General features: G+C 35.6%; 1 protein-coding gene across 1 annotated transcript in view; it reads left to right on the forward strand.

Annotated features, from left to right (window-relative positions):
* Positions 1–21,605, forward strand: part of GABRB1 (gamma-aminobutyric acid type A receptor subunit beta1) — a 416,562-nt gene that overhangs the window by 148,823 nt on the left and 246,134 nt on the right. The window lies entirely within an intron of this gene.

The following is a 21,605-nucleotide window of genomic DNA, read 5'->3' on the forward strand; positions in this document are numbered from 1 at the left end:
CCACTAATCCAAGATTGGTGGTTAATCATTAGTTATGGTTCATATACTATAAATCAATTGTAATTTTTCTGTTACTGATGTAACTTCCATCAGACATGCCCAATGTGTAAGGGAATGAATTACCCTTCTAAATTATTCTGGGAGAGTAATTTCATGACTCAATTTAATAGGCTAATCAACTATGACATGTGTAAGTATATGGATTAATTAAGAATGTGTAAAAAGTTGACTAGTTGAAAAAAAAGGAACTAGATTTTTTTTTTGCAAGAAAGAATGTGGGTTACATTGTCATATTACAGAGACTCACTTCGGGCATTTCCCAAATTATTACCAGCACCTACCAATGGGAATAATACAAAGGAAGGAAAATATTTAAGGATCATGAAGTTGAATACATTTCATTTTACAACTGGGAAAAAAAAAAGAGACAGAAAAAGGAGAAGTATCATGTGTAAGAGAATAATAAGGTAATGGCAGAATTGGGAGTAAGATCCATGTATTCTGATTCCCATACCAATGCTTTTCCCACTCTACCACCATTCAAGTGCACTTAGAAGTCAACACCTATTTCCAAGTTGTACACCACTGTTTTAATCTCTTTGGAGCCAACCCAATTCTTTGTAGCTTGTAGATCTTTTCTAGCAAAAAGATCTTTCCAAAGATAAATACAAACCATTCATCTATTATCTGCATTCTGCTCTTTTTATGGCACCAATTTTCTTTGTTAGAGCCTCACACTAGTTCTCATAGCTTCCCTTTCTCTTCCTCTGTCTTTCCCACTTCCTCTTCCCTCGCAGATCTGGTTTTCCTTTCCCTAGAGGTTATAAATATCCTGGAAAGGCCATAAGGTATATCAGAGAAAGTATGACATCTAGAGTCAGAGGATCAAGGTTGGGCATAAACTCTACAATTTTCTGACTTCTTGACCTTCACTGATTTATGTAAATTTGTTGAGACTAATTTTATCACTGTAGTAAGGAGCTAATACTCCCTTACTCATTATTAATCATATGAATCAATGACTATGACAATACATAGTAAGTCCTAAATTACATTTCTCTAAAGTAGTTTTGCCTTATATAGCTTTATTAGGTACTGGACAAACTGCATACTGAGGTTGATTTTCTAACTCCTAGGGGTGTCAATAATTGAAATAGAGATAAAGTTGTTCAATTAAAATACACTTATCAAGTGCCTATTATGTACCACACAGTTGCTATTTTGGCTTTGAGAATAGTTTTCCAGAAGCTGGGTAGAAATTTGTCAGTGGACATAAAGCTGAATACAATAGATACTGGAGACTCCAAAAGTGGGGAGAAGGGGAGTGTGGCAAGTGTTGAAAAACTACCTCTTGAGTTCTATAATCATGATTTAGGTGACAGGTTTTACACCTCAGCATCATGCAATATAGTCATGTAACAAACCTGCACATGTACCTCTTGAATCTAAAATTTGAAAGAAGAAATTAAAATTAAAAAAGGAATTTGTCAGTGGAATGCACTTGGGACTTTGAGTCAAGAGACTTGTGGCCTAACCAGTTTGTGCCCTTCAGTAAGCCACTTCATCTCCCTGGGCTTCAGATCCACCAACCTTACAAAAAGTGATTGGACAAAATTATTCCTAAATTTCCTACTTGTGTCAGTCTGTTTACATATTGCTATAAAGATGTTACCCAAGACTGTGTAAATTACAAGCAAGAGAGGTTTCATTGACTCACAATTCTGCATGGCTGGGGAGGCCTCAGGAAACTTGCAATCATGGCAGAAGGGGATTTAGGCACATCTTACATGGTGGCAGGTGAAACAGAGAATACCAAGGAGGAGGAACCCCACACTTATCAGAAGAACAGATCTCATGAGAATTCATTAACTATGACAAGAACAGTATGGGGAAATCACCCCATGATCCAATCACCTCCCACACCCCAGCAGTCCCTCCCTTAACACCCTGGGATTACAATTTGGATTACAATTCAAGATGAGATTTGGGTGGGGGACAGAGAGCCAAACTGCATCACCTACTAAACCTAAATTCTATGGCTTCTGTGATACTACATATTAGGACATGCTCATTTTAATTCCCCAATGTAACATTTCCTAGTCTAATATATGACAATCTGCATTTTTTTAGATAAGAGCCCTTTAAAGAATATCTGTTATTTGCCACTTCCTAAGCACACATACTAGGATATCCTTATAATATAACATATGTATTGGCATATTTATAACTGTATTTATTTTAGGCATGAGTAATTAAGAGAATCAAACTTCTTGCCTTATTTCTTTCCATAAGTCCATACATTAACGAGTAGGTTTTAGAAATGATGGAATTAATGAGATTTTCTGAAGGCACTGGAAAGCCTTTGGCTAGGTATTCCATAATCTTTTTTTTTTAATCTTAAACACAGACATGTATTAGTTTTGGAGGCTACAAATAATGAGATCAAGGGATTAGGAGGGTTGTTGTCCTCTGAGGGCTGATAGGATCTATTCCATGATCTTAACAGCATATCATTAAACAAAATCAATTTTTGCTATATTAAAACTCAATAAACTCAATATGAGATGCTATAACTTAACTTATATGAAGCCGTAAGAATACAGCTAGTTGTTTTCTACTTTTATGAACTATGTCAAATGAGATTTTACACCAAAGGGTTGGCACATAGTCCTGTAAACACCATGAAATAACAGAATAATGTCTTGTGGGGGACTGGCACTTCTAGAGGAACTAGGCTACTATGCAACAGATATTCAGCCCTTGGGAGAGACTCCATTCTTTATGCCTTTTGCCCTTCAATTGCCCTCCTGTGACAAAATGCATTACACAAAGGAGAGTAACCAGCAACTTCTATTACTACCTCTTCCATTTAGTTGGGGAATCTACATAAAGAATGTTCATGATATGCTGTAAGTCGTGTTAGGAGACCAGAACCTTAGTCCATGTGCCATGAGCCATTCATCTTGGTTCTCTCAGAACACATGATGGATGTCATTTCCATTGTTACTCAAAAGCTGGAAACCATCATTCTTTGCAAACTGACACAAGAACAGAAAACCAAACACCATATGTTCTCACTCATAAGTGGGTGTTGAACAATGAGAACACATGGACACAGGGAGGGGAACATCACACACGGGGCCTGTCAGGGGTCCAGGGGGGTAGGGGAGGGATAGGAGGGAGTGGGGGGATTGGGGAGGGATGACATTAGGAGAAATACCTGATATAGATGACGGGGAGATGGATGCAGTAAAACACCATGGCATGTGTATACTTATGTAACAAACCTGCAGGATCTGCATATGTACCCCAGAACTTAAAGTATAATTTTAAAAAGTGGAAACTGTACAATATCGTCTCCCTCTCTGTCACTTAAAATTCTTCTGTTTTTCCTCCCTTCCTTCCACTTAAATTTGGGGAGGATTTTTCTCTTTTTATTATGGCTAATCTCTCCAGGCCTCCATGTAATATTCTTGTTGCACACTTTTCAGAGTTTGCTCCCCCGTTTTACCTACCTCTTCAGCCCTTCCTCTCCATTGACTCCCTCATTTCAGTTTCTGCTTTGAGCACCAGTTTTCTCACGGCTTTGGTTTCTTCTACTTCCTCACAATACATTTGACTCTTCTATCCCCAACAACGTGGCTCCCATCTATGCTACTTCTCTAAAACAGCTCCATCAAACATTCCCAAAGCCATCACTAGTTTTGCAATCTATACTCTTGACTGCTCTGAATGTTTTAAGAGTAATGAATGACTCTGACTTTAGGGCTTCAAAGACCCAGCACAATTTTTAAATTATTTCGTTCTTATGTGTTTTTGTTATTTTATTATTGTCTCCTCTTTTGCCTCTAATTGGGGAACTATAGGGATTCTTCAAGGTTTGATCTGTTTGTTGAATTTAACATATGTAAATATTTAAACTCCCAAACTATTGAGTTTCAAAAATTTCCAATTGCTCACTGAGTGCCTGTATTTGGATTGCCTGCTACTCCTCCTCACATGACCTATATAGTTCACATCATTTGTTTTTCTCAAAAGTGGGCCTTTCCCAAGTGCTAATGAAATTACTATCATCCCATTAAAAAGACATAAACAGGAAGGCAACTGTAACTCCACATCTCTTTTGTCACTGAGATTTAATCTTTTGTTTCTATTCCACTCTATCTCAGTCACCTTCTCTATTTCCAAATAACTTCTACCACCTAAATTAACATCCTCACTATCTGTCACTTCCTGGCCCATTTCCTATCTCAATTTTTCTCCTCATTTCTGCCACCTTATTCCTCCTACACACAAAAAAAGTGATTCTTCTTTCAGAAATCTAAGACCCTCTAATTATTTCTGTAAACATATCTGAGGCATTCCAAACGTAAGTACATTTCAAATCTTTCATCCCATAAATGTTTCATGGAATATACAGTCAACTCTGGAATAACATGGGTTGACTTGCACAAGTCCATTTATAAGAGGGTTTTTTTAAATAAAACTTACACGGAATGTTCCTGCCTTTCTATCCTCCCTTTCCATCTTCTCCCTGTCATCCACTTCTGCCACCCCTATGACAGCAAGAAGGATTTTCTTCCTCCTCTTCCTCAGCCTACCCAATGTGAAGACTATGAGGATGAAGACCTTTATGATGACTCATTTTCACTTAATAAATAGCAAAAATATTTTCCCTTATAATTTTCTTATTGTAAAAGTACTGTATGTAAGACCTATAACGTAAATTATATGTTCATTGCTGTTTACATTATCAGTAAGGCTTTTTATTAGTAAGCTGTTTTATTAGTAAGGTGTAAGTGTTCTATTAATAGTTACATTGTGAGGGAGTCCAAAGTTATACGTGGGTTTTCAATTGCATGAGGGGTGTCAGAACTTTTAATCCCTATATTTTTCAAGGGTAACTATACTTATACTAAAAAATCATTTGTCATTTCTCTGAAATTCAAATATAACTGGGAAACCAATATTTTACCTGGTAACCCTGCAGCCCTACCGATGCCCTTCCTTCTCTGCCCCCAAACCCTCTTTCCCCCACTCCACCACTTTTTCCCTTCTTACATTTTCTTCAAAGTTCCTTTCAAATTTCACCTTCTCCATGAGGATTTTCACAATCTTCCTAACCAGGTGAAAACTCTCTCTCATTTGATGCCCTACTGCAATTTAATCTTATACATTGCAATTTGCAACTCTCTTACGATGTTTGATCTTTCTGTAATCATTTTCCATTGACATACAGGATTGTATGTTTGTTGAAAATGTAAACTGTATTTCCTTAACCTTTGTATATCCTCTCAAACCAAATAGATACCCAATAAATGTTCTTAAAAATGAAATTTATAAGTGTAGGATGCAGTCACCTGATTCACAATAGTTGTCAGCTGCAACATTTTCTATATCTACATGATGGCTTTTAACCAAAAAGCAATTATCAATATTAATGACCAGATGTATTCTGCCTCTTGTCCAAATATGATCCAGATGGTTGCATACACTTATTCTCTCCAAGGCCTAGCCATGTGGGTGCTGAAAGACTGTTTATCTTTCCCTGAAACATGGCAGGCGTGGAGCAATTTAATTCTGAGAAGACATTTAGTGAAGTATTTAACTTTCTAAAAAAAAAAAAAAAAAAGCCTTTTTAAATTTTTTGCCTTCCTCTCCTAGCCCCTGCAATTGCTTTTCTTTTAAAGTTCCACAATGCTCCTTCCTTCTTGTCTTACCAGAGGTGAGCCCAGGACCACGAGGTTTTGAGAAACTAAAATGAAAGTGTGTGAATGGCTAGTGGAATGAGGAGTGCTGTGTTTTGAATGCTTGTTTTCTCCAAAGCTCATGTTGAAATGTAATTGTCATTTTGCCAGTTTGGAGAGCAGGGATCTTTAAGTTAAAGTGACTAGGGGCCGGGCACGGTGGCTCACGCCTGTAATCCCAGAAAACTGGGAAGCCGAGGTGGGTGGATCACGAGCTCAAGAGATGGATACCATCCTGGTCAACATGGTGAAACCCCATCTCTACTAAAAATACAAAAAAAAAAATTAGCTGGGCATGGTGGCACGCGCCTGTAATCCCAGATACTCAGGAGGCTTAGGCAGGAGAATTGCTTGAACCCAGAAGGCGGAGGTTGCCAGTTGCAGTGAGCCGAGATCGCGCCATTGTACTCCAGCCTGGGTAACAAGAGCAGAAACTCCGTCTCAACAAAAAAAGAAAAAAAGAAAAAAAAGAAGTGACTAGGTCATAAGGGCTCCATCCTTGCAAACTAAAGCTTTGTGCGGGAGTTGGTGTGCCCCCTCTAGCATATGCACTCCCTCTCCTGCCCACTTTCTCTCTTGCTCTCTCACTTTGCCCTTCTGCCATGGGATACCTTCTGCCATCCTACGATTCAGCAAGAAGGCCCCACCAGATGCAGCTCCCTAGGGAATCTCTGATTGCTTAGCCTCCACAACTGGGAATCAGTACATTTCTGTTTATTATACATTACCTAGTCTTTGGTATTCTGTTATAGCAACAAAAAATAGACTAAGGAAGTGAAAAAACCTTCCATTCCAATAGTGGTCCACATCAGGTCTCTGTGCATTGTTATAGAGTATGTAGGTCTGTTATACATACATTGTTAAGTATATACAGAGTACGATGTACATATAGTATCATTTTAACTAATATTAGTAGCAATTGTATCATGAAATTTAACCAAAACCCATCTGTGTAAGTAATTGAAAGTATGCTATCTATGAGACATTGTGTTTAATGCTCTACCTACATTGTTGTATGTAATCTTTATTCCAACACTATGGGCTGTGCACTACAATTAAGCCAATGTGAAAGATGCCAACACTGGGAGATCTAAAGTAACTTTTGCTGTATCATAATTTGTTACTTCTTTACTTTTTAAAAGTAGGTCCAAAAGGGTACTGCTTTGACTGCTAAGTTGTCCACATCTATTTTACTCTACAGTTTCCTCTGTTCCCTTTCAGTCCCCTTGTAAATTATTTTTGAAGAAATGATGTCATTTTTGTGATTATATTCACTTGTTGTAAATGTCTTTATCTGCTATATTAAAACTTGAGCAAATGTAGATTACCTGAATTTGGGGTTGTGTTTTGGCATTCTGCTTCTGAAGCAGTATAGTGTACTTCTATGAAGGAACACAAAATGCCTGACTTTCTTTTTTTATTATATGAAAATGGATGCACAGATTCAGATATATTGATAGGGTGATCTACCCACTTGTATTAATTTTAGTGTAATCGTATTAGTTTGCTGGGACTGCTGTAACAAAGTACCACAAACTGGATAACTGAAACAGTAGAAATGTAGTATCACAGTTCTGGAAGCCAGAAATCAAAAATCAAGATGTTGGCAGCACTGGTTCATTTTGAGGCCTTTGAGGAGAAGGTCTGTTTCAGACCTCTCTCTTTGGTGCCTAAATAGCCATCTTCCCCCTGTGTCTCCACATAATCTTCCCTCTATGTGTATTTGTACTTAAATTTTCCCCTTTTATAAGGACACCAGCCATCACTAGTCATGTTGGATTAGGACCCACCCTAATAATCTCACTTTAACTTGATTACCCCTCTAAAGACTCTATTTTTCAGTAAGGTCACATTCTAAGTCATGGAGGTTTTGAACTTCCACATATGAATTTGATGGGATACAATTCAAACTATAACAGCAACTAATAATAATTTTCTAAACCTATTTAGCATTTGCAAAATAGAGATGTTCTATCATCTCTTCTTTATTTATAAACTATACTACTCTCTAAAGAAGAACTTAACTCACTGACTTCTTGATTATATTGAGGTAGAGTTTGTGCAGTGAAAGCAGGATAAGTACTTGAATGCTTCCTCTTATTTAGCAGTTTTCTAAACAAGTTATTTTCCCTAAAATCTTCGAAATGTGACCACCAAGGGTTGGCATTTTCTTGTTTTATATTAATATACCTTTCTTTGTTTAAAAGGTAGCACATTATGGCAACCACTCTATACCTTACAAAGTGATTTTGCAAAGCCCCCATAAATGTTGAAGGCATTTTTTTTTTTTTTTTTTTGAGACGGAGTTTCACTGTTTGCCCAAGCTTCAGTGCAATGGCCCAATCTTGGCTTACTGCACTCTCCTCTTCCTGGGTTCAAGTGATTCTCCTGCCTCAGCCTCCCAAGTAGCTGGGATTACAGGCATGCATCACCATGCTAATTTTTTGTGGTTTTAGTTGAAATGGGGTCTCACCATGTTAGGCAGGCTGGTCTCAAACTCCTGATCTCATGAACTCCACCCACCTCAGCCTCTCAACGTGCTGAGATTATAAGCGTGAACCACCACTCCTGTCCTTGAAAGCATTTTTCACCCAAATCTTCTCACTTCAGAGTCTACACTCTTAGCCCCAGCACAAGTCATCTTACTGTCCCTGCAAATCATTTCTAGGAAGAGAGTTGTCTTTGTATGATGATTTCATTGCTCACCATCATAGAAATGAAAATAACTACAGAAGGTAGACAGCCTAAATGAGGCTAGCTCTGCCAAATATGTGAGCTTTTTAAAAATGTACACAATTTTGTTGGCTTTTCTAATTCATACTAATGACTCTAAATTCCAAAGAGAAGCCATTCCACTTCAGATTTTAGAAATGAGTCTAAAGTTAACTAGAAACCTGTGGCCCGATGAGAATTTTGAGAACTTCTCTACTGTACTTGTTTACCTGACTCTACTTGGAATCGACTTTTTTATGTTCTTGGCAGTGTCTGACCACGGATTGTGTGTGAGAATAAAATCAATGGCTACACTTACTGAATATAAAAGAAAGATAGAGTTTTTCACTATTCCTTGGAAAATCATCTCATCTTGCCTTGGTCTTCATGATAAAGCAAAGTAAAAAATAGAGGCAATTATCCTGATAATACAGATCTACTACATACATGGACACATACACACATATGTGCACACACACACAACATTATTGATTTTTCAAGCAGTTTGGGGGTCCTAAATGTTTAATATTAGCCATCTGTATTGATTATACACAATGAAAAAAAGTGTTTCTCTCTTCTACAGACCTTCCCTGTAGAGAAGCAATTATGATTACATTCAAAAGTCCTGGGCAGATCTCACAGGGCTTACTGTGAGATATGCTAGGTAAAAATACTGTGCAGTCGATTGCAGAGAATAAATATGAGAGTTGATGTAGTATTTGCAGAGGAAGCTTGGCTGTTATTGACAAATGCATCTTGTTAAGAGAAAGAAACTCGCTATTTCAAATGGAAGAGAGAAAAAACAGACCATACATAAAGAACAGGTAAATCAGTTTATTAGAAAGAATGACAGAAACTTTACAATTCCCACTAAAGGACAGTGTTGATATTCCCCTCACAATTTAGTTGACTTACATTTTAGAGTTTCAACAGTGGAGTACAGAGGAAGCTATTCAAAATGTTCTCCAGTGATAGGACTGCTATTTTTGCCTCTCAAAGTTTTTATTTTCATGTTCTTTATTTATCTACGTATATTGAAAACTTAATAATTAAATTATATTAGTTAGGATGTCTTTTTTGGTATATATGGCATTGTAACTCATTAAAATATTAAATAAGCAATTGAAATAATCACATAATTATTACAGCTATTGCGTGGCTATGTTGTTCATGCATGTATCATTATGATTAAACCTTCTTAATTAAATTAATATAGAAGATTAAATACAAACAGTAAGCAAAATAATAAGAGCTACATCTCTTGACCTTGATTGTGTGTCTTGTGGAAGAATACCAAATGTCAGTTCTCAAGAAAAAATAAAAGACTTAGAGAAACAATGTTATCAAAAAAGGAAAGAAGGAAAAACAAAAGAAAAAGCAAGTATCTGGAGATATGTTATGAATTTTATGTCTTAGTTACATTACTTCAAATGACACCACTTCCTGAGATGTATCAGGTTTTGACAAACGTTTATGTAATTTTTCAAATAATCTTCCCCAGGACTCTCATCTTATTTCATTAAACCATCATTCCAAACTTAGTATTTTAGTACCACTTCCATGATTTTTGCCACAACTGCACATCAGTGAAAAACATTGACTTATTATTTATGTATGTATTGGTGTGTATGCACACATAAAACACATATATTTTTAAAGAAAAGTTTCATTAACTATGTATATGGGAAATCATTATTTTTAAACATACATTAAACTACATCTAAGCAACACATTTTATTAAAAGTTAAAAATTTGTACTCATGTTCCATTCACAATGATAGTGCCTCAGTTATAGAATTGAGATAAACACTGTCGCCTGTGTAACACATGTTGCTTACATCGTCATGATCAAAATAAAAGCCTAAGTTTTCTTTCTTTCTTTCTTTCTTTTTTTTTTGAGATGAAGTCTCACTCTGTTGCCCAGGCTGGAGTGCAGTGGCATGATCTCAACTCACTGCAACCTCCACCTCCTGGGTTCAAGCAATTCTCCTGCCTCAGCCTCCCAAGTAACTGGGACTACAGGTGTGTGCCACCACACCTGGCTAATGTTTTGTGTTTTTAGTAGAGATGAGGTTTCACTGTATTAGCTAGGATGGTCTTGATCTTCTGACTTCATGATCTGCCTGCCTTGGCCTCTTTTTGATCACAATGTTAAAGCTAGGCTACCTCCAATCAATGGTGTGTACCCCAGATTGTGAAATGGTCATCCAGAAGCCACCATTTGGCTGTGCTATAATTCAACTTCTAATTTTATGTATCAAAGAGTGTTTCTTAAGCCTAAAATTCCACTCTGGTTTGTATATTAAATATAATAGTAAGCCTGGTATGTCATTTCTTATTGTCAAGTGTTATAGCATTATGGTATTCTAGATATAGAAGAATCATATTTTGTGACTGTGTAACATGCTGTTTATGGATTATGCAGCATCCCAGCATCATTATGGAAGCAGCACTTTACTTCAGACTAAAACAGAAATGTCAGAGGATTTCTGGGATGAAAAGTACCATTAAAATACATGAACATATTTTTAAGGCTTTTAGAAAAATATTGGCTTATGTTTGTATATCAATCTAAGTGATCTGATTGAAGTTAATAAAATCTATTTATAGTAAGCTTAATATTGCTTTGTTACATCTAAAAAGTAATGGAACAATGAATATTTAATGGAAATAGTGCCTCATCCTCCTGAGTGGTTCAACTCACAAAACACATTTTGGAAAGAAAATAGTCTTTGCCTAAATAACTCTCTTTTTCCTTACCCCTACTTGTAAACTGTGGGTGTTGCTCACTAAGTGGAGCATGGTTTGGCCTTTCGAGCATATGCAGTTATATTAAAGGAGCAGCTTTATGTACAGTGCATTAGGCCTTTCATTTCTCTATCTTCTAGGCCAAGTTTAGATTTAACTTTTTCTTTTTCTTTTTTTGTAAGATGGAGGCTTGCTCTGTCACCCGGGCTGAAGTGCAGTGGCATGATCTCAACTCACTGCAACCTCCACCTCCCAGGTTCAAGGTTGCCTCAGCCTCCCATATAGCTGGGAATAAGGCCTGTGCCACCATGCCAGGCTGATTTTTGTATTTTTAGTAGGGATAAGATTTCACCATATTGGCCCAGCTGGTCTTGAGCTCCTGACCTCAGGTGATCCACCCTCCTCGGCCACCTAAAATGCAGATTTAACTTTTCTAAATCTTTTTTATTCTTTTTAATAAAGAATAAAAGAGATATCAGGGTAGAGCCCACCTGTAATAAAACCACAAAGAACTGGAGCTGAGAGAGCTGCCTGTTCCATTTTCTTCCATTTGCAAAGTAGTGGTAACCACTTCAAGATAGTAACAATAACAAAAATTCATGTAAATTCTGTTTTTGTTTTTTATTAAATGCCCAAATTCTTATCCCTTTCTAAATAAAGTTGTATAAAGTTGCTTAAAGCAGAGTTGTTTGCTCTTTTTAAACACCAAAGAATTACTGAAGACACAAATTCTTTGTTCTACAATACAAACAACTATCTGCTTTGAATATTTAGATAATTAAACTTCAGTAACTAAAGTGAAATCTGAGAAATAATGAGTGCCTATATGGTGATAAGGAGTTATCACCATATATATGTTATTTACATATTTCTACCTTTTCAACTAAAGTATGGACAATACTAGGACAAAGGAATTTCATCCCTTTCGGTTCAAGAATATCTTATTTTCCAGCACAACAAACACAGGGCCTGATAACTTTTCAACATCTTGTGAAAATATTTAAGACATGAAACACAGGGTTTAATGGCACAAAAATGAAAAACTGATGTCAAAATTAGAATTATTTATTAAATACCTCCAAATGAGACATGATATCTGTAAGTCACTTACAGATTTTTAAAAATCATAAAACTAAAAATTATAAAAGTTATTTTAAAAGTAACATCTGCTGCATTTGCTCAGAAGTGCCTCAACCCCAAAAATTGTTCCCAAAGACCTCACTCATGCTTCATTTGTTTCTGAGTTTCCTACCTGTTCTTGTGCCTCTGTTCTCTCCTCTTCCTGTTGTATCTTACACGTCATTAGCTGATTTGCTTTCCTAAAGCACAATTTCATCACACTGCTCTCCTGCTCAGAAACAGATTGATTCCCCATTACCCACCACATCAAATTGAAATTCCTCTCCAGAGTTGACGCTTCTCAATTAAATCTACCCTTTTTACATAGTCTCATACATAGTCTCTCATTTTGCCTAACCATGAAACTTTATATCACAACTAGTGTTTTTCCTTCACTTTCCTTAATTACTGAACAGATTTTTAATTCTAAGCCTCTGTTCAATTGTTCCCTTTTTTGAGCAGGGCTTCACTCTGTTGCCCATCTGGAGTTCAGTGTTGTGATCACAGCTCACTGCAACCTCGACCTCCCAGGCTTAAGCAATATGCCTGCCTCAGCCTTCCAAGTTGCTGGCACTACAGGCACATTCCCAGCTAATTTTTTGTGACATCATTTATTTTTTTTGGAGAGATGGGTTCTTCCTATATTGCTCAGGCTCGTCTCAAGCTCCTGGCCTCAAGCAATCCTCCTGCCTGGGCCTTGCACTGTTGGGATTACAGGTGAGACCCACGCTCCTGGCTTTCCTTTGTTTCTCTTTACACAGCAATAAAGATTTTTCCTTTTCCTTTTAACTGTACACTGTTCATCTTCCATCTTCTGTAGCTAATTCACCTCTCATAGATCCCCCACCTCACATTTCTGTAGAAATTGGAAATCTTATCATATGGCATGTAATTATAAAATGTTTTTTCTAATTAGCTATTGTTTCACATGTATTAGTCTGATCTCTGTAAAAACAGTTTCAAGACGTGTCAGTCTTAGGATTTTTGCTAGTTAGGGTATTTCAAAGACTCCTGTTTGATATATTCAGTCATCAGTCGTCAGTGCCCTGGACTATAGGCTTCCTTCCTTCCTTCCTTCCTTCCTTCCTTCCTTCCTTCCTTCCTTCCTTCCTTCCTTCCTTCCTTCTTTCCCTTCTGTCTCTTCCTCCCCCTTCCTTTCTTTCTTCCTCCTTTCTTTCTCCTTCCTTCCTTTCTTTTTTCTTTTTCTCTTTCTTGTTTCTCTCTCTTCTCTCTTTCTTCTCTCTCTCTCTCTCTCTCTCTCTCTCTCTCTCTTCCTTCTTTCTTTCTTTTACCTCACTACATTGCTCAGGCTTCTCTCAAACTCCTGGCCTCAAGAATCCTCTGCCTTGATTTCCCAAAATGCTAGGATTATAGGCATGAGTCACCACCCTCAGACCTGTAATCTTTTTGAAAATAGAGTCTGTTCCTTGTATTTTCTTTCTCCAAAATGCACACTACAGTTAGCACATATTAAGCAAATGGTAAGTGGTTATGTATTTTTAAATTTCAACTTAGAAAATGCCTGCTCTTAACAATATCTCCCTGATGACTTTGGCTTTTAGGTAATCAGGTTTACTAAATTTTAAGGAGGAAGTTAGCCCCTTTTATGAAAATGGAACCGTATATGAAAATAAAAATCACTTGCATGACAATGATTAATTCCAGTGCATAAGGGTCTTCTATAGCCTATGAGTAGGGGGTTTCCTCCTAAGAGTATAAAGTACATTGAGATATGAGGAATATATGCATGGTATTATGGATAATACTTTTTCACTGCGGGCCAACCTACAGATGCACACATGAATGTTTTCTCTTCACAATATTTCTCTCAGAAAGCTATATGCTTTGTCTGTCAATACTGCTGCATTTAAAATATGTTCACAACCCTGCTGTAGAAATTCCCTTTGAACTCTTGGCTACTTGTTTACATATTCAAGGTGGTAGCAAATTGTTACACTGAAGGTGATTGTTGAAAATAAGTAAGAGTGCAAAAATAAATTAATGAAAAACATTTTTAGTCAAAAACTAGGTGCAGAACTTATAACTAATTTTTCTTGTATGGTTTGTAAAATAACTATAAATCCATTTCTAAATGAAAGTTGAAAATACTTTTAGCAAGGGAATTACACAAGTTATTTTGTGTCTCTTCAATAGGACCATTTGAAGAGCCCAAATGTACTTGTGTATATTATACCCATTACATAGTTCATATGGTATATTATGAACAGGGCAGAGTCAGAAAATAGAACTATTCAACTTCTATCTGGCAGGTAAGGAGAATTACATTTCATCTAGAGTGGCTAAGGCAAGCATGATTTAGAACTTATTAAAGCAAAGATAATTAACACATTATAGAAGGAAACAGTTATCCAAAGAAGTATAAATTAGTGCACTGATTGATTTGCTCACAGTTTAGATGTGGGTGGTGAAAAAATAGAGTAGTCAGCATGTTTATAAAGGCTTTTGACTCACGGAACTGAAAGAACAGACTTGAGGAAAACTGTAAACAAAATACTTCTGGGGATAAGCTAAAGAGCTCTTTTTGGGAATGTTATTTTTTATTATGCCTGCAGACATGCAAGTGGAAAGGTTGACTGACAGTTGCAAAAGCTTGAGGTCCAAAAGGGAGATGTAGATTTGGAGTCATTAGTATATAATGGCCTTGGTGACTGTATTATTTCACTAAGGAAGAGAGCATAGATAAAATGGAGATGAGGTCCAATGTCAAGACAAAGGAGAAGTCTTTCAACATCTAGAGTTAGGAAGAAAAGGCAGAATTAGCCAAAGAAGCCAAAAATAGAAGCCAAGCCTTGGACCATTCATTCATCATAATAGCAGAGAAGGAAAGTCTCCAAATACAAACTTGAACAGATGGGTCCATGTGGTGGTAACATGTAATCATCGCAATGATTTCTTAAGATAGATGGTCACATTTTATCCCTTCTAAAATGAATAAACTGAGGCAGATACAAGTTAAGTGACTTGCTTAAGATCAGATAACTGGAAAATGACTGAGCCTGAATTTGAAAGTAGTAATCTGATTTCATGGCTGAAAATTTCAACCACTATTTAAATAGAAATTTATGTTCAGCACAAGATCAGGTCTCATCTAGTGTTTTCTCAGTCCTGGACAATATATTTTAAGAAATACATTGACAATCCAGAGGACACTGAAAATACAACCGAAATGGCAAAGCACTTGGGACTCTCTCCCTAGGCAGCAGAGATAATGAAGTGCTGAAGATTCTCTCTCTTACACCTTTTTATCTTCAAATCCACATATGAGATGGAATATTGTTGCTTGTGTTAAATAATATAAGAATAAAATAACTATAGTTTTAAATAATATTTGAAAAAACTTGGGGTAAATGTGGACAGAACTGGAGAAGAGGGACCTGAAAAGAGCCTAGCTGGTAGAGAAAAATTATAACTCACCTGAAAGATCTGAAAGTCTGTCATTTCAAAGAAAGCTTAGACTTACACTGTGTTGCTTCCAACGGAAGATCAATGACAAGCATGTGAATACTTGAAGGAATGTGTTAGTTCTACTTACTTACCTTAATGACCTTAATGTGAAAAAGTACACCCTAAAGACATTGTGCTGCATAACTATTCAAAAATGGAACTAATGCCTTGTTACTAGTGTTTCTCCAGAGGTAGGTAAGCTGGTAAAAAGGAAAAATCTTTGGCTTTGGAATCTAATGAACTAGTTCCATGATTTAAGGTAGAATAATTTAAAACTGACTCCTCAACTTCTCTGAGCCTTAGCTTCCTCACTTACAAAATGGCTATAACTATATCCATCTTTCAAATTCCTATGAGAACTATTATATGTGAAATGAGATAGTGTTTTTTGTTCATATTTTTGTTTGTTTTTCTCTCACTCCAGTCTCTCCATCACTAGGACTATTTGTTAAAATCTGTTTAGGCAAGTACGAGTTCATGTCTGGAATGCTGCAAAAGGGATTCTGGTCTAGAGTGTGAGGCTGATTAAATGGATTAGGATGGGTATTATAACTCCACGTTGCTGTAGAACTAAGATTAAAAGCATGGATGTTGGTGGAAGCCGATCTTTGGATATAATTACCTAACTCTCCAATATAGCAGTTATATGACCTTGGCCACAACCACCTGTGTATACCATAGTTTCTTCAATATGATCGTCATAGTATCTAAGAGGCATACTCATTGAGATCATTAAATGAAAAAATGCATTTGGAAAGAGTAGCAAAGTGCCTGTCATCGAATAAACACTCAATGAATGGGAACTATTTCTGTTCTTAGAAATTGCTCTCTGGGTTAAAAGCCTATCTCTTTAATGTGTTGTTCCACTTCCTGGGGAGGTTCTGCTACTTTCAAGATTAAACGAAAGGCTCTTTCATGGTTCTTATAGAACCCTTTGGATTACCTTTGATGATATCTGCTCCTATCCCTTAGAATCTCTCCAGGATTGTTCAAACTGGACAATAAAGAGGAATCTCACTCTTTTCTATGTGCTGACATTTTTGTCATTGGATTAGTGGAGCTAAAGAAGAATAAAGCCATTATCTTGACGGAGGAAACTGTGTTATTGCTCATTATTTTCAAGTGTTATGTACTTTGGTCTTTTGTGTCACAGGATAATTCTATACCAAAGAAACTGTATGTGCTGAAAATATAAAGAGTCATTTTTATTCACCCCATATAAAAAGGGCAATGAGGAATGCCATTTTTAGAAAAGATAAAGAGCCTTTGAAGATCAGCCTTCTTTCTTTCTTTTATCTAGAAATACACATGCCAAATGAGGTGCCAAGAGCTTTAGTTCTGCTAAGAAGCTTAAGAAAATTAGGAACGATGGTTGAATGAGGCATTTATTGTTGACTATAGAGAAAATACAGTATAATGAGTTGCTTTGTTCCAGGTTCCAATTTTATGTTCTGTTTTTATCTCCATCGTTATTGGCAAGAAATTTAACATGTTACTACTGCATGGCTATAGAAATAACGGGCCATACTTTTAAGTCATTTACTTTTACCAGCATACATGTTTTACTTACTTTCAATGTCTTTGAAAACACAAAATAAAATAATAGCAAAATAATTTTTCGATATAGTATGTTTTAAATAAAGTAGACAGCAATGCTTAGTTAGATAGGCATGGTACTAAATAGGACCATATCTTGAATACTTCAGGATCTGAAATAGTGCTGGAGAAACCTTCTTCTCCTGACCTTCAGCATCTGTAAGGACAAATTTGGGAAGAGCTGTTCAAAGGCTCACTAATCTGTGCCTTGACTCTATTTCCTGTTTTTTTTTTTTCCTTTTCCTAACTCTATAAGTGAAATTAAAATTATCATTGAAATCAAATAAACCTAGACTCCAAGTTACTATTGCTAGGACTTTAATATTCATCCATTAAGGTAAGATTATACATATCTCCCCATGTTATACATAATGAGAAATGCTGGAAATAGTCAAAGGGGGAACAGAGGCAGCACACCACCTGGTTATGTATGCATCTATGCAACAACTCTGCGTGACCTGATCATGTATCCCAGAATCTAAAGTAAAATTTAAAAAAAAAAATTACAAATCAAAAAAAAAAAGGATAAGATTTTGCTATTTGGGAAGCTGAATCAGTGAGATTGCTTGAGCCCTGGGCAATATAGCCACACTCAGTCTCAAAAACAAAAAAAATTTAATTTAATTTAATTTAAAAATCATGGATTCAAGTTAAAGGTTAGAAATTAAGAGGATATCAATCTAATAGTAGCACATAGTACAGGCACAAGTCACTATCTATTTTTTTTCTGCCTAAAACTTACTATGCAAAAAGAGATACCCTGATACAGAGGATGCTCAAATATTTTTATAATCACAGTTGCCATTCACTGAGTGGAAGAGAATCATTCCAGTAAAATCTATTCCAGATTAAATTTGTACAGTACATGCTCTGTTTCCCATTGACTTACTTTGGTGGAAATATTTATACTTTGAATGTAATGAGTCATATTAAGACAGAATCAACATATTAAAATGTTATATGCTTCAATGAGAAAAATATTTCTGATAAAAAACCATTAATGTTAAAAATAAAAATATCCCAAGGCACTCACATCACAATACAAAAATAATATTGAGTTTCCTTTGAAAAGGAAAGTAATAATTTGCTCATGCTGTTCCTGCTGATAAGAAGAAGGCAAACCTCCAAAGACTTACTTATTTGGATGCTTTTAAAAATAACTTGGAATCAACTTAACATTTATAAATTTGTTACCAAATTTCTTTATATTTTAAAATATTTATTTCATTTTGTGCTTTCTGATATCTTTCTAAATGTTGTACTAATCCTGTATAGTTTTGAATGGAAGTTAATAGCTATTGTAATAATAGCTACTAGTTTTCAAAGATATTTACTGCCAAGCACAATTATAAATTCATTTAATACATCAGGAAATGTCTTTACTTGATTTGGATTAATGAATGAAGCTTTGACAAGTGATAGAATTCTACTTTCTAGGATATATATATGAAGAACTTTGGTGTTCATTTTCACTATCTTTTGAATTAAAATTAACAATAATAAGAAATGCATTCTGTCTATTGGACTTTAGAATGTTCTCTCTATTATTGATTCCGTACTTGATTTTATTACAATGTGCCTTCATATGAGGTTTTGGGTGATTTTTTTTTAAAGACTGCTCAGCACCCTGGGATATTGTATTCAAATTAAAGACTCATATATTTTATTAATCCTGGTAAGTTCTCAGCTATCATATCTCCAAATATTGCCTTAACACCATTTTTTCTGTACTTTCATTTTATAGCTCCTACTAGACTTATGTTGGAGCTTCTGGAGGATTTCATTTATGTTTCTTAATATTTCTAATAAAATCTGTCTTTTTCCTTTTTTTAACTGAATCCTAGGCATTTCCTCAACTTAAGGTTTAAATTAGTTCAGTCTTCAGTAATATCTTTTATTCCAGTTGGCGCATCATTTGAAATTTTATTTTAATCACTATTTTTTTAATTTACATGTTTCAATGGGTTTATTTTACAACCACCTAAATAGTTTTAATTACTCTACTTATCCTTTTTACTCTTTAGACTGTTTGGAAATGTTAATTATATGTAAACCAAAGTCTGTTCAGATTGCAATAGGGTAAAGTGACAAATAATGTAGACACTGGCATTGGATGCCAGAGTTCTAATTCTAGTTCCATCATTTAGTACCTCTTTGATCATGTGTAATTATTTAATCTTCTTTCACTTTCCTTATCCATAAGAGGGTAAAAATAGTAGTGCCTATCACATAGGGTTGCCAGGGCAATAATGAGAAATAATTGCAAAACATTTAGTACCATACCTGGTACATAATTTGTGCTCATAAATAGCTGCTATTGTGTAATTATTAGGATTCTGATTACTATTTTCTCAAAGGCAAGATTTAATGATATTTATTTTATTTGTGTGTTTGCTAAATTTTGCTTATTAAATCATCTTCCACAGAATTTTTCTGCAAGCATCATGGGTTATAATCACCTCACAGTAGAGCAGGTTTTTTGGAAACTTCAGCCCCAAACTTCTAGCAGGGAGTAGCCATATCCCTGTCTTGCTCCAGGACACTTGGTTAAGGGATTCAACCATGATTGCATGGTCAATGTTCTAGCCTTTTTCTTGACTCTACTTTATGGTGCAGTGTTGTGGCCCCAACCAGAGCAGCAACTTAACACAGACATAGATCTTGGGAATACAGAAAGCATAATATGATCCCCTATTTTTGCTTAGATCCTATGACTAGAGGCACTGATCACTTTGTACCCAAAAGTGGGTGACTTGTCCTGTTGGAGGTTAAAAAGATTTGTTCATGACAGCATGAGAGCCATTTCCTAGGATATCTCAGAAAATTATAAGATAAATTTCTGTGTATTTTGGGGAAGTAAAAACCAGGTATGCTACTGTTTACTATTAATGTGATGCCTTTTAAATTCAGGATAATATGACACAGTAGACATACATTGTTTCACACTACAGAAAACAAGGTATGACATTCAGATTTTCAAATAAAGAGTAAAAAGTATTTTATTTTTTAATTGATGAGCAAATTATCCAGTAGAATCTCATGTTTACCAATGGTAGACCTTTCTAGATGTTTAGAGAAGAAGAGATTTTGCTTCTTATATGCATAGGGAATATTATTTGACTCAGAAGATAAAATCTTATTCCACAGCACAGTTAATAGATTTATTGTGGAATTGTGTTATAATTATTCTGGTCCTTCTGTCAGAGTTTTTCTGTTACCCTTTGTACATAATACAAAGATTAATGCAAAATGTTAACTTACTTCTCATCCACAATCTCTCTGCTGGCAAAGTTCAAATCAGAAACAAACAAACAAACAAACAAACAAAACAGTAAATAATGGCAAGCAAGGTAATAAGTTGCTTTAATAGTTAAAAAAAATTTTAGTTATATACTTAATAATGAGCTTATTTGTCAGTGCTATACCAGTGAGAACTCTAGGATAATTCAGAGATTTTTGTATAGTGCTTTTTACAAGCTAAACCTCCACACATAAAGCAAGCCAGATACATAAATTCCAAAGGAACTAGAATTTTTAGCCACATTTGAAGATTCACATATGCCAATTGTTTATTTATTCATTTATTCAGTCTCTTTCTTTTGCTGTAAAAATTACAGATTTCTGTATACAGATTTTTTTTTTGCAAGTAGAACAATGCTACTGTTAATAGTAGGTATATTAACCTATTTGTCAACATTCAGGTTACATTGATGATCGTAGTTCATTCAGTAGGGTGCTTTAAGATAATGAACACATGATGAGGTATAAAGACTGAGTTAATAGCAATGTCATGTTTTGATGACATTTCCATGACCCAGAAGCATTTCAGGGGTTTCTGAGGTGGTGAGAGAGCTGCTAATATTTAAGAGAGTGGTGTAGACAGATAAGATGATATATTATCAGCTCTTCCACCATGTATATATGAACTGATTATATACCATCTTATCTGTATATGTGTGTGTGTGTGTGTGTGTGTGTGTGTGTGTGTGTGTGTGTGTATAGGTATTCCACCACTTATATTAATTCATATTTACTGATTTAGCACATTTATTTTTAAACTTATTTCTCCTTCCTTGATACATGTTTGGTACTTCCATGCTTAATTTAAGACAGCCAGCCCCCTTCTATCTGTCTTCTGGACCTGTGACCTGCTACTCCTTTAAAAGCATGACCTATTTATTCGTTTCTTGCGTGGAGTTCCACCTTTCCACATTCTAC

This window comes from Saimiri boliviensis, chromosome 3 (genome assembly GCF_048565385.1).
Source record: "Saimiri boliviensis isolate mSaiBol1 chromosome 3, mSaiBol1.pri, whole genome shotgun sequence".
Lineage (NCBI taxonomy): Eukaryota > Metazoa > Chordata > Mammalia > Primates > Cebidae > Saimiri > Saimiri boliviensis.